This window comes from Dromiciops gliroides, chromosome 2 (assembly GCF_019393635.1).
Source record: "Dromiciops gliroides isolate mDroGli1 chromosome 2, mDroGli1.pri, whole genome shotgun sequence".
Classification (NCBI taxonomy): Eukaryota; Metazoa; Chordata; class Mammalia; order Microbiotheria; family Microbiotheriidae; genus Dromiciops; species Dromiciops gliroides.
Genome location: NC_057862.1, coordinates 77,061,032 through 77,070,830, shown reverse-complemented (window position 1 = coordinate 77,070,830; position 9,799 = coordinate 77,061,032).

Genomic DNA, 9,799 nt, shown 5'->3' with positions numbered 1-9,799 from the left:
CAATGGTGTTTTTTTTGGGGGGGGGGTGGGTTTTTTTTGTTTTGCTGGGCAATGAGTGTTAAGTGACTTGCCCAGGGTCACACAGCTAGTAAGTGTCAAGTGTCTGAGGCCAATTATTTGAACTCAGGTCCTCCTGAATCCAGGGCCGGAGCTTTATCCACTTTGCCACCTAGCTGCCCCCACAATGGCTTATGATTGTAAAATATAATTTGGTTTTAAATGCTATTTTAAGTTTTTTTTTTCCATCGGAGTCTGAAGAGAGGTGCATGGCATCGAGCTTTTTATAGATATGTTCCTTTGCACCTTCCAAAATTGTCATGTAAAAGGTGAAAAAACCGAAAGCACAGAACAGATGGAACCTTCGTCCTAATAGGGAGTCACAGAATCATGAATTAATCTAAAGAAGAAGCTCGAAGTGATTCATTGCTCTTTTTAATACATGCTCCAAGGACTGATGATACAGGAGCAAATGATAATGGAAAGATCAGCTCCTTGTTTTCTATCCATAAATATAAAAGACAAATTCATGTAAGACAATTATTGCATTGCTGAAACTTCTCCTGAGAAGCCCCAGCACTTGATTCTATTTGAACAGAAAATTTGGTTGGGTGGTTCTTTGCCATTGAAGTATTCCCATCATGTAGGCTGGACAGAGTATCTATGATACTGGGGTGTTTGGATTAGTTGTGTAGAAATCAGGTTGGAACCCCCCACCCCAATATTGAATCACGCCTGCCTTAGGCACATGGTGATCATGTTCCTGACTCAACACACTTTCTCTGCTCTCCTCAATTATTTTAAAAGTAAGAAAAAGAATTCCATACTTAAAACAAGGAGAATGACAACTTTATGAGGATTTGTGGATGTTATGTCCTCCCTGAACAAGACAGGACAGACCCTCCTACTATGGGATAGCCTAAAAGAGAAATCTTGAACTCTAAATCCTTTGCTTCAAAGATGAAGAAACTTGGGAAGAAACACAGACTCTTTTCTGTGCTGTACTATCTGGAGTCTGTGATATACTACATTGGGGAACCATGTTCCCAGGGACTACATATCATCATCGGCAAGAATATGTGCCGTGAGAGGTTGATTGTTGCTCTGGACTGTGTAAACTAGACCAGGATAGCCAAGTGATGTAATTATCACTTCTTTGTCCTCTCAGATCTTTATGTCTTATGCTCAGCTCTTGGGGAAACTCTTTGGCTTCACCTTTCTGGAGAGTAGTTGTGCCAGTGGTATTAAAAAAAGTTATTATCACCCTAACACCAGCAGAAGGTGCCATATGCAATTACCATACGTGGTCATTGAACGTTCATTAAGTGCCCATTGCAAGCTTGGCTCTAGACATGGAATTGTGTAGTGGCCCCACTTGCTGGTGCTCTTGGGGAGTTTCAGAGCGTCATCTCGATTTTGAGTGTATTGAACCATATGTGTCTTCTAGAAAAAGAAAATTCAAGGCCTCTTCTTTTTGGGCATGGAGTTGGGTAGCTAGTTTGGAAAACATACATGGTTTACGAAAATGTCATGCAGAATCATACTGGTCTTCATAATCCCCTGTGTAGAAACTTAATCTTTCTGTAATTTTTCCTTCCTTGATGACATTGCATTTTCTCCTGGGTTTGCACACATTATTAGGAGCTGTAGTATAATGATTTTTTACGATAAAGGATGCTGTGCCCCATTGTTGATTATTCAACATTATTTGTCCGTAACACATATATAAGTAATGCTCAAATCCATTATGTGTCTGTAGTTAGACTACTGGTGGTGGGGAATAGTCTTTATTTTTGTTATTCAAGAATGAACTTGTACCTTTTGAGACACACACACACACACATACACACACACACACACACACACACAAGCTGGAACAGCTGGAAGTGAATGGTAGCAGATCCTTAACTCACTTAGTCTTTCCTACAGTTAAAGTGTTTGCAGGTCTCTTACTCTCCAAACTACCAACCTTTAAATACAGACACTTCCCTCAGCTTTTGTTGAAGCTTCACATCAGCCCTATGATCTTTTCTCACCACGGCTGTCCTGTTTATTTTGAACAAAGAGGCTGCTGAAGCCCCTGATTGGCAAGGAACCAGGCTTTCTCATCATTATCTTGTCACTTTCACTTCTATCTCTAACTCCTTTTCAGTACCGCCGCCCCCCCCCTTTTGGGGTGCAAGCACCTTCTCCCGTGCAGTTTTAATCAGTTTTTGTATTCATCTGCTTCACGAGTTTTACATTTTCTTGTCCAGAAATTGTCCTGTCGTGTCTCTTAATTGCTCTTCTTGTCATTGTCTTCAAGAGTGTTTGATGTTGTTTTTTTCACTCCCAGTTTCTTTCTGTAATTTATACGATATATTGTCTTATATTTAATGCTGTAAAATATTTGAAAGTCTGGTTTGCAGAAAAAAGTCTATACAAAGTCGGCTGCATTGTGTTGTATATTTATGCCATGACTGAGGAGGGGTATTTTTTAGAGCCGCTGTAGCTTAAAGTTGTGAATTTTTACCAATAGTTGCTATGTTCTGAGTAGTCCTAGGTGTGATCTAGTGATGACTTTGTCTCAGTAAGGTTTCAGATATCTGTATATATACATATTTATACATGCCACTGGGGAGTTGATTTCACTGTAAATAGTGGTAATTTCCTGTTCAAATGCTTCTATTGAAAGTATTTATTTTAAGAATATAAACCAACTGTACTATTGGTCAAAAGGACTGTCAGAAAAAAGCACTATTTTTTTTTTGACAGTTAAACACCCCCAGCCAACTGTACCCAGCTATTACACTCCCAAATAACATGAGAGGAAAAAGAGGAGATGAAAATCTTTCCCCTCTTTGTACCGCAGGTACCTTTTAAACCTGCACATCAGATCCAGGTGCAAGAAAATCATGGGTGAGGAGCCAGATTGCATTTCCCGCTCTTCATCCACTTCACAATAAGAGTGGAGCCCTGTGCCCTGCATTGTGAGTGCTGGGCACTGCCCCTAGAAGGTAGATCACCTGGCATCGCATCAGGCAAGCCTTTCTTTTTGTAGACAGTTGGCTGCACCTCTGCTTGAGGGCCTCAGTGGGAAAGGGAGCCTCATCTGCAGCCCCGAGAAAATCTGGATGCACATCCATGGGAAATGGCAAAAAAGCCATCAGTCATGTCAGCAAAGCATTAAACCACATCGATAATCTATCCTCTGTCCTTATAAAAGACACTTCACTAACCACAGGAAGAAAACCTCCCTTGAATTACCTTGAACATTTCCCGTGAACACCTTGTCTTTTTCCCTGTTAGCACCTGACTTGATGCTACTCATAACCAGGGGTTAAGAAATGAACCCATCTGTTCTAAGATGTGTTCATCTTACTTCTCAGGAGTCTGGTTTGCATTAAACGTTTCCATAGATCGGTGGAACCCTAATTTCTATAATCATGTTTAGCTTCACTCTTGGGCTCTCTTATCTGAGTAGGGTTTCCGACAGCCCTCAAGTAGAGGACTGGGGCTTGTGTCCCAGGGGAATGCTTTAGAGTCGGGGGCACGCTGGGGTATTTTCATCCATTTGAATCACAGTTTGTATATTTCTTTGGGGGCCTCCATTTGTCTTTTCTGAACAAGTGAAGAGGTTACCTGAACAGTAATGCTGGAGGATGTTTTTCTAAGATCCTATTTGTAAGTAAATCTGGTTTTACAATAAAAATGTGAATGGTTTTACTGCAGGTGCCAGGGAATTTAGCACTAAGCTAGACATTCAACACTTTTTTAACCTTTGGGGAAGAAATAAGATGACTTATACTCATTTAATAGTCACAGGAAGAAATATTGTAAATAGTTTTTTAAAAAATATTTATTACGTGTGCTGTGTGCAGATTCATGTTCTGAGTGATGTCAGTTTGCATTGTAATGTAGTAGAAGGATATATTCTGAGCTGTGGTTTTACTTTTAATAAATCCAGTTCTCACATCTAGAAAGAAAACTGAGCTGTTGGGCTGGGGATGGGGGTGGGTGGGGGAACATGGGTAGGTTGGGGGGAGGGGGAAGGGTGATTTTTAAAGTAGCATCAAGTCTGAGCTTTAACGCTTCTCTTCATCTCATCCAATAACTTTTTAAAAAATAATTATATCTATATATACCTATAGGACTGAAACTGGTCAGTGGTCAGTACACGGGTCTGCAGAGCAGATTTCCCTTTGTTCCTTTTGGTGTGCCGCTCTTGAGCAATAATAATCTTGATAATAACACTTGTGTCAGAGGCCCCTGCGGCCCCTGGCCTCAGAGAAGGGAGTAGGACTAGAGCGTAGTCCTGCTAAGAACTCTCGTCTTTGCTTGGAGATGTTGCTGTACTTGAATATCTGCTTCTGTTGATGTGCATTTTCCTACTTTGAGAAATAAGGATTGTAGAGTATGTATAAAATCTGTTAGGACCAGACCCATTAGAAAGATCCAGTCCAGTGAGGATTGCTGGTAACTTTCAGGGGATTATTGGGATGTGCAAAATCCTGATGTGAGGGGAGCCAAGCTGCAGTTAAGGCAGCTTTAGGAAAGTTTTTTTAGAACAGACTTAAAATGGCCAATAGAAGAAACTGCTGTTATCTGGCCATATTTTATTACCTTTTAACTAAATTCCATTTTCTATCAAACCACACACAAACTCCCTCTGCTTGTAGCTTTGAAGCACTAATTCAGTAGATAGAGAATAGCATGGACTGTCATCCCCAGGATATTTCCACACCTTTCACTTCACCCTAGGCAGTTCAGCAGCATCTCCTCAAGACCAGCCTGAACTTCGGTCAGAAAAGCCCCGTGTTAGCTTCAGTAGCTGTCATGTAAATGTTAGGCTTTTAAACTGTGTCTTCTCTCTTGTATTTATGAAAGTGTTTGGAGAATGTTCACTAGTGTTACTTAGCTTGAAGTGTTCCATTGGAATAAACTTTTCCTTTGCTAGGCCTGAAACCAAGCAGGCAGAGAAAACCAACCTCCACTTTTGTATCATGGGTGAAGTGACAATAACTCTTCGGTCTATTGGGGTGAGGGGGGAGGGGTTTGAAATGAATCTGACCTAAGGTTCCTCAAGTCTTAGTACCTTATAATCATCCTCTCTAGAATTTTGTCCATACCTTCTAGGGACAAGTAGTTCTCAAAGCATAGCTTCGAGGGCACTAGTGAATGCCTTCCTGTGGCACTGGCATTAGGAATCAATTATGTGGGAAATCATGACTTCAATTCTTCATTTCCATTACAGCTCTAAGGTATTCACCCAAGGTCAGTACAAAAGCACAGACAAGTTTCTTCTTTAGTCAAATAGATCATGTTCGAGGACAAAGGGGATCCTAGAAACCCACACTGTTTTAACTTTGCCAAAGGAGCTAGTGTAGTCCTATTGGGAAGTTGAAGTGGCATGTTGGTTTTTGATACTTTTTACATCTTGACCCTGTCAAGTTTATTTAGGGGATTTGAGGGGTCAGAGAGCAGGGTATCAGTATATATGTGTACTGCAAGGAGCTCCAAAATTAATCCGCCATGCCTCTCAAGGTCTTTTCAGGTTCCTCCCCATGTTGTCATGACTGAGGTCAATTCCTTATGCTCTTTTTTTTTCTTTTAAAACTGTATGTGTGAGTCTTAGAGACGGTTATCCAAGATATCCAAGGATTGTATTTCCAGAGGGTCCTTCCCATTTTCTGGTACTGTGTGCATAATCCTGGCCAATGTGAAAGCTCTCTCCTTTCACCTTTAGCAAAGAGCAGCGATGAGAAATATTGCAAGCTGGTGCTCTTAAGGATTTGATAATATCTCTTGGGTCTGGATTTCCGTTATGTTAGTGGGGATAGGAAAATACTGTGTCTTTAATGGATGACAATTAAATGTATGCTGTGAATTGTTGGTCTGAAACATTGAAAAAAAATTCATTAGACAATGTTTACATACCTCACCTGAAGAACCTTTGAAAGTGTAAATAAAAATAAAAATTATATTAAGTTGCTTTAAAACTATGTATAGCTATAAAGTTGGAGTTGGAGTTATTTTAACTTTGAATATGTACCAAGTCTCTTAAATATTGAAATTTTGTGGAATTTTTGTGCTTCTGTGTTTTACTTTCCTGTTAGGCCACATAAGACATGTTCTTGCTATTGGTAAAGGGGCCCTCACTGAAATCCAAACTTTGAAGGATTTCCTTTTCTTTTCCATGTTTGATTTGGGGGGAAGGGTGGTATGGGTGATTGGATTGGTGGGAAGAGCTTATCCACCATTGACATCTATCCTGTGAGCTTTCTAAAGGCGCTTATTTTATTGAAGTTTATTAAACATCTCTTTGATATTAAAATGCATTTGTGTCATTACTGAAAGGATGAAGAATTATCAGGCCCAGAATGTATATACACCCAACGGCCATTCAAGGAAAGCATAGATTGTATATCTGAAGCTGGCAAGAGCTTGAGTCTATGTCATTAAATTGTGCTAGACTTTAACCAGAACAAATGTTTTATATACACACACACACACACACACATACATGTTGGGGGGGGGGATGTATTTATCTCCTAGGATAACAATAAAAGTTGTCATTTCAAGCCTAGCTTAAAGGGAAAAATCCTGTACAGTTAATGGCTCCTTTGGATTTATATGGTACTCTTGGTCAGGCCTTCTGACAGGACCACACTTAAGAAATAGTTATCATGGAGCGATCATACTATTGTCAGCCCTCCAAAATGGCCTTTGTGTATGAGAATACCATCTAGAAGGTCCTCTCCTATGTTAACCCCAGGCCCCTGTTCCATTGGTTGTGTCTTGTAATGAAGAATAACTTAAAATCTGAGCTGTAACAGCCCTTTTTAAAATTGATTCATATTTTAAGGAAAGACCCAGTGTATTCGCTTTTTTTTTTCCCCCAGACTTAAGGGAACAATAATTCCACTTTTCAAGTCCCTCCTGCCTTGTTGCTCTGCATCTCATCAGCCAGCTGAGTGTGGAGCAAATGCCAAAATCTACCCCAGAAAGGCTTATTTCAGACTAGATTCCAGAGTATCGATTTCAGGATTGAAACTTCACAAAGTGGTCCAAAGTTTTTTGTCCTAGCCCATGATTTAAAGTTTGCCCGATATAAAAAGCCTTGCACTGAAAGTCAAGATCAGCTCTCTTCACCTGACTTTGTGTTACCTTGATCCTCACTCAAAATAGTAATTGTTAAACTAAGTAAATATTTTCCCCACGTTGTTTCTTTGTGCTGGAGATCCAGGAAGGTACTGCCACAGATGAGTTGGCGCTCTACTGACAGGGGCTAGAATTGAGGTCCAGCAGTAGCTCAGAGGTGAATTGAGGTTTTGGGGTAGAGGTAGACTATCTGAGCCACAAAAACCTCTGAAGCCTCCAGAGAGAGGGAGAGATCACAGAGTAAAAGCCGTAATTGTGGAAATCCATGTCAGCATGAAGGGTGAGTTGTGGATTAGATGAACCCAAAGGAGTTTAATGTCTAAATCTAAAATGTTATGAAAACCTAAATTACATGGTATCCTTCAGATCACTTCTTGCTAACCTTGGGCCATATATACGCATCATGATATTCATTCTCTTAGTCATTAATTTTATTGTATAGCATGCTCTTTTGAAATGAAACTATTGGTTGGATTTACAGCCTATTTGGTGACCTCTATAACAATTCTAAAGTTCTGATGACTAAAAAGATCAGCTGTAGAAGTAAAATGACTACCACTGAGAAATGTGTCATGTAAGCATTGTCATTGCCAATAACAGTGTACTTGAGTTCACCTTTCTTTTTGTGGGGCAGTGAGGGTTAAGTGACTTCCCCAGGGTCACACAGCTAGTAAGTGTCAAGTGTTTGAGGTTGGGTTTGAACTCAGGTCCTCCTGAATCTAGGGCCAGTGCTTTATCCACTGCCCCACCTAGCTGTCCCTTTGAGCTCACTTTTGCAGGCATTTAACAGTCTTAATAATTGTATGATTCTGTGTGGAAAGAACATAAATACATAGAAGCATTAAGGTCTTTGGCCACCACTGGCCCAAAATCTTGCATCTTAAAGCAGGGGTAGGCAGAGGATGCAAGTGATTATTTCAGCAGTTTACTAAAGAAGTCTTACTGACTGTGGGAAAGACCTTTCGAGCCATAGTTTGATGACTATTATATGTACACCCACATGGAGCATATGTGAAATGAGAGAAAGTGAGGTGAGAACTCTCCCAGATCTCCATGTCAAATCCCACCCTTTACATTCCCCCTACAGAGAGGCGGAAAGAGCACAAGTGAGTTTGTGTCCTGACTCTCTCCCATCTTGGTAGGAATGTTTCTCCCTCCTTTGCCAACGTGCAAAGTGATTTTTAAAGTCCAGAACCCTGTCTCCTGAATCCCAGTGCCACACCTAATTCATGGTGTCACTAGATAAGGGCAGAAATACAGATTGTGCCCAGTTGAATGGGGAGCAGCCCAATGTCAGCTAGCAGCAGTGAAAAAGACCAGCAGCCCAAAATCTCTGGATGACTAAATATCATGTTCACACAGAAGGCAACATAGACAATGTCAAAGGACTGTTGCTGACTCCCCTGTGAGTCTATTGCTAACCAGCCTTCTTCCAGAATCAATAACGAGCTAAAGAAAACCCCTAAATAACGTTGCTATTGTAGAGCTTCTGGAAACCAAAAACAAAACACTTTTTACCCTTAACATAAAAATACTATAACAAAATTAAATAATATATAAATGTGTGTGTGTGTGTGTGTGTGTGTGTGTGTGTGTACACACACATATTAGAATCTGTAAGTATTATGTATAAAGAGATTCCTTTAAGGAGAAGCCACGACAGGCAAAAAAGAAGGTAGAAAGTCTAGCCTTTTCTATTTTCTACTGTTTTCCATGGGGAATTTTGTGGCATTTTCCTTTTAAAATGGTTCCTGAGTCCTTTTGCTTCCCTATTCCTCTTTTAATAACAGTTTAGCTAAAAGTGGCCTCTTCATACAGTGGCCAGTGATAGAGCTAAAAGCAGTTTTAAGTTCTCAAATAGGTTGTCAGGTGTGATGGGGGGCTTATGTCTTAAATGGTTGGCCTCAGTCACTCCCAGGAAACCCAACCTGGGGTTGGACACAGCAGGCTGTTAGTGAGTGGGAGGGCAAAGAAAGTGGTCAGGAATGGCACGAGAGCCTGTGGACCACTCCCTGACCTCATCTCCAAGAATAGGCTTACACATCAGGGGCTGTTCTTTTGGAGTGATCATCGTTGCTCTTATAGGAAGCCCTATGATAGTATAGGCAGCTGTCTGAGAGGGAGGGCAGTATTCTAGGAGAAACTGAAGAAGTAACAGAAATCATTGCCTTGATACTTAGCAGTCCTCATGAGTGCCCTGGGTACCCTATAGCATGTGGCTTACAACTGATGTTTTTCCTGCCAAGTGGCCCGTGTTGGGGAATTGAGGGTTGAGTTTTCTGGGGGTTAATAGACCTCCTAAGATTTTTTTTCCTCTACTTTTCATTCTCTTTTGGAAAGGAGCGGTTTAGTATCTATTTGGTGTTGCTGTGGTAGAGCAGCTTGCTTTCTGTCCACTTCCAGTGGTTTCCCAATATGCTGCAGAATAAGACAGTAATGCCTTGGAAAGGCCACATTAAAAGAGAGCCTGTGTCTCAAAAATGGGCTTCTTCTGGCAATGCAAAGACATCCCTTGTGAGTAAATCTGCATTGTGTAGGGGTTAAAGATCCCCTAAACTCCCTTCTTTCCCAAGAGATAGCTCCAGGTCCTTCTACAGTGGGCATTAGAGAGCTGAGAGACAAGCCAGGGCCAGTTTGGAGGGGGGGGGGTCGTCTACCTTTT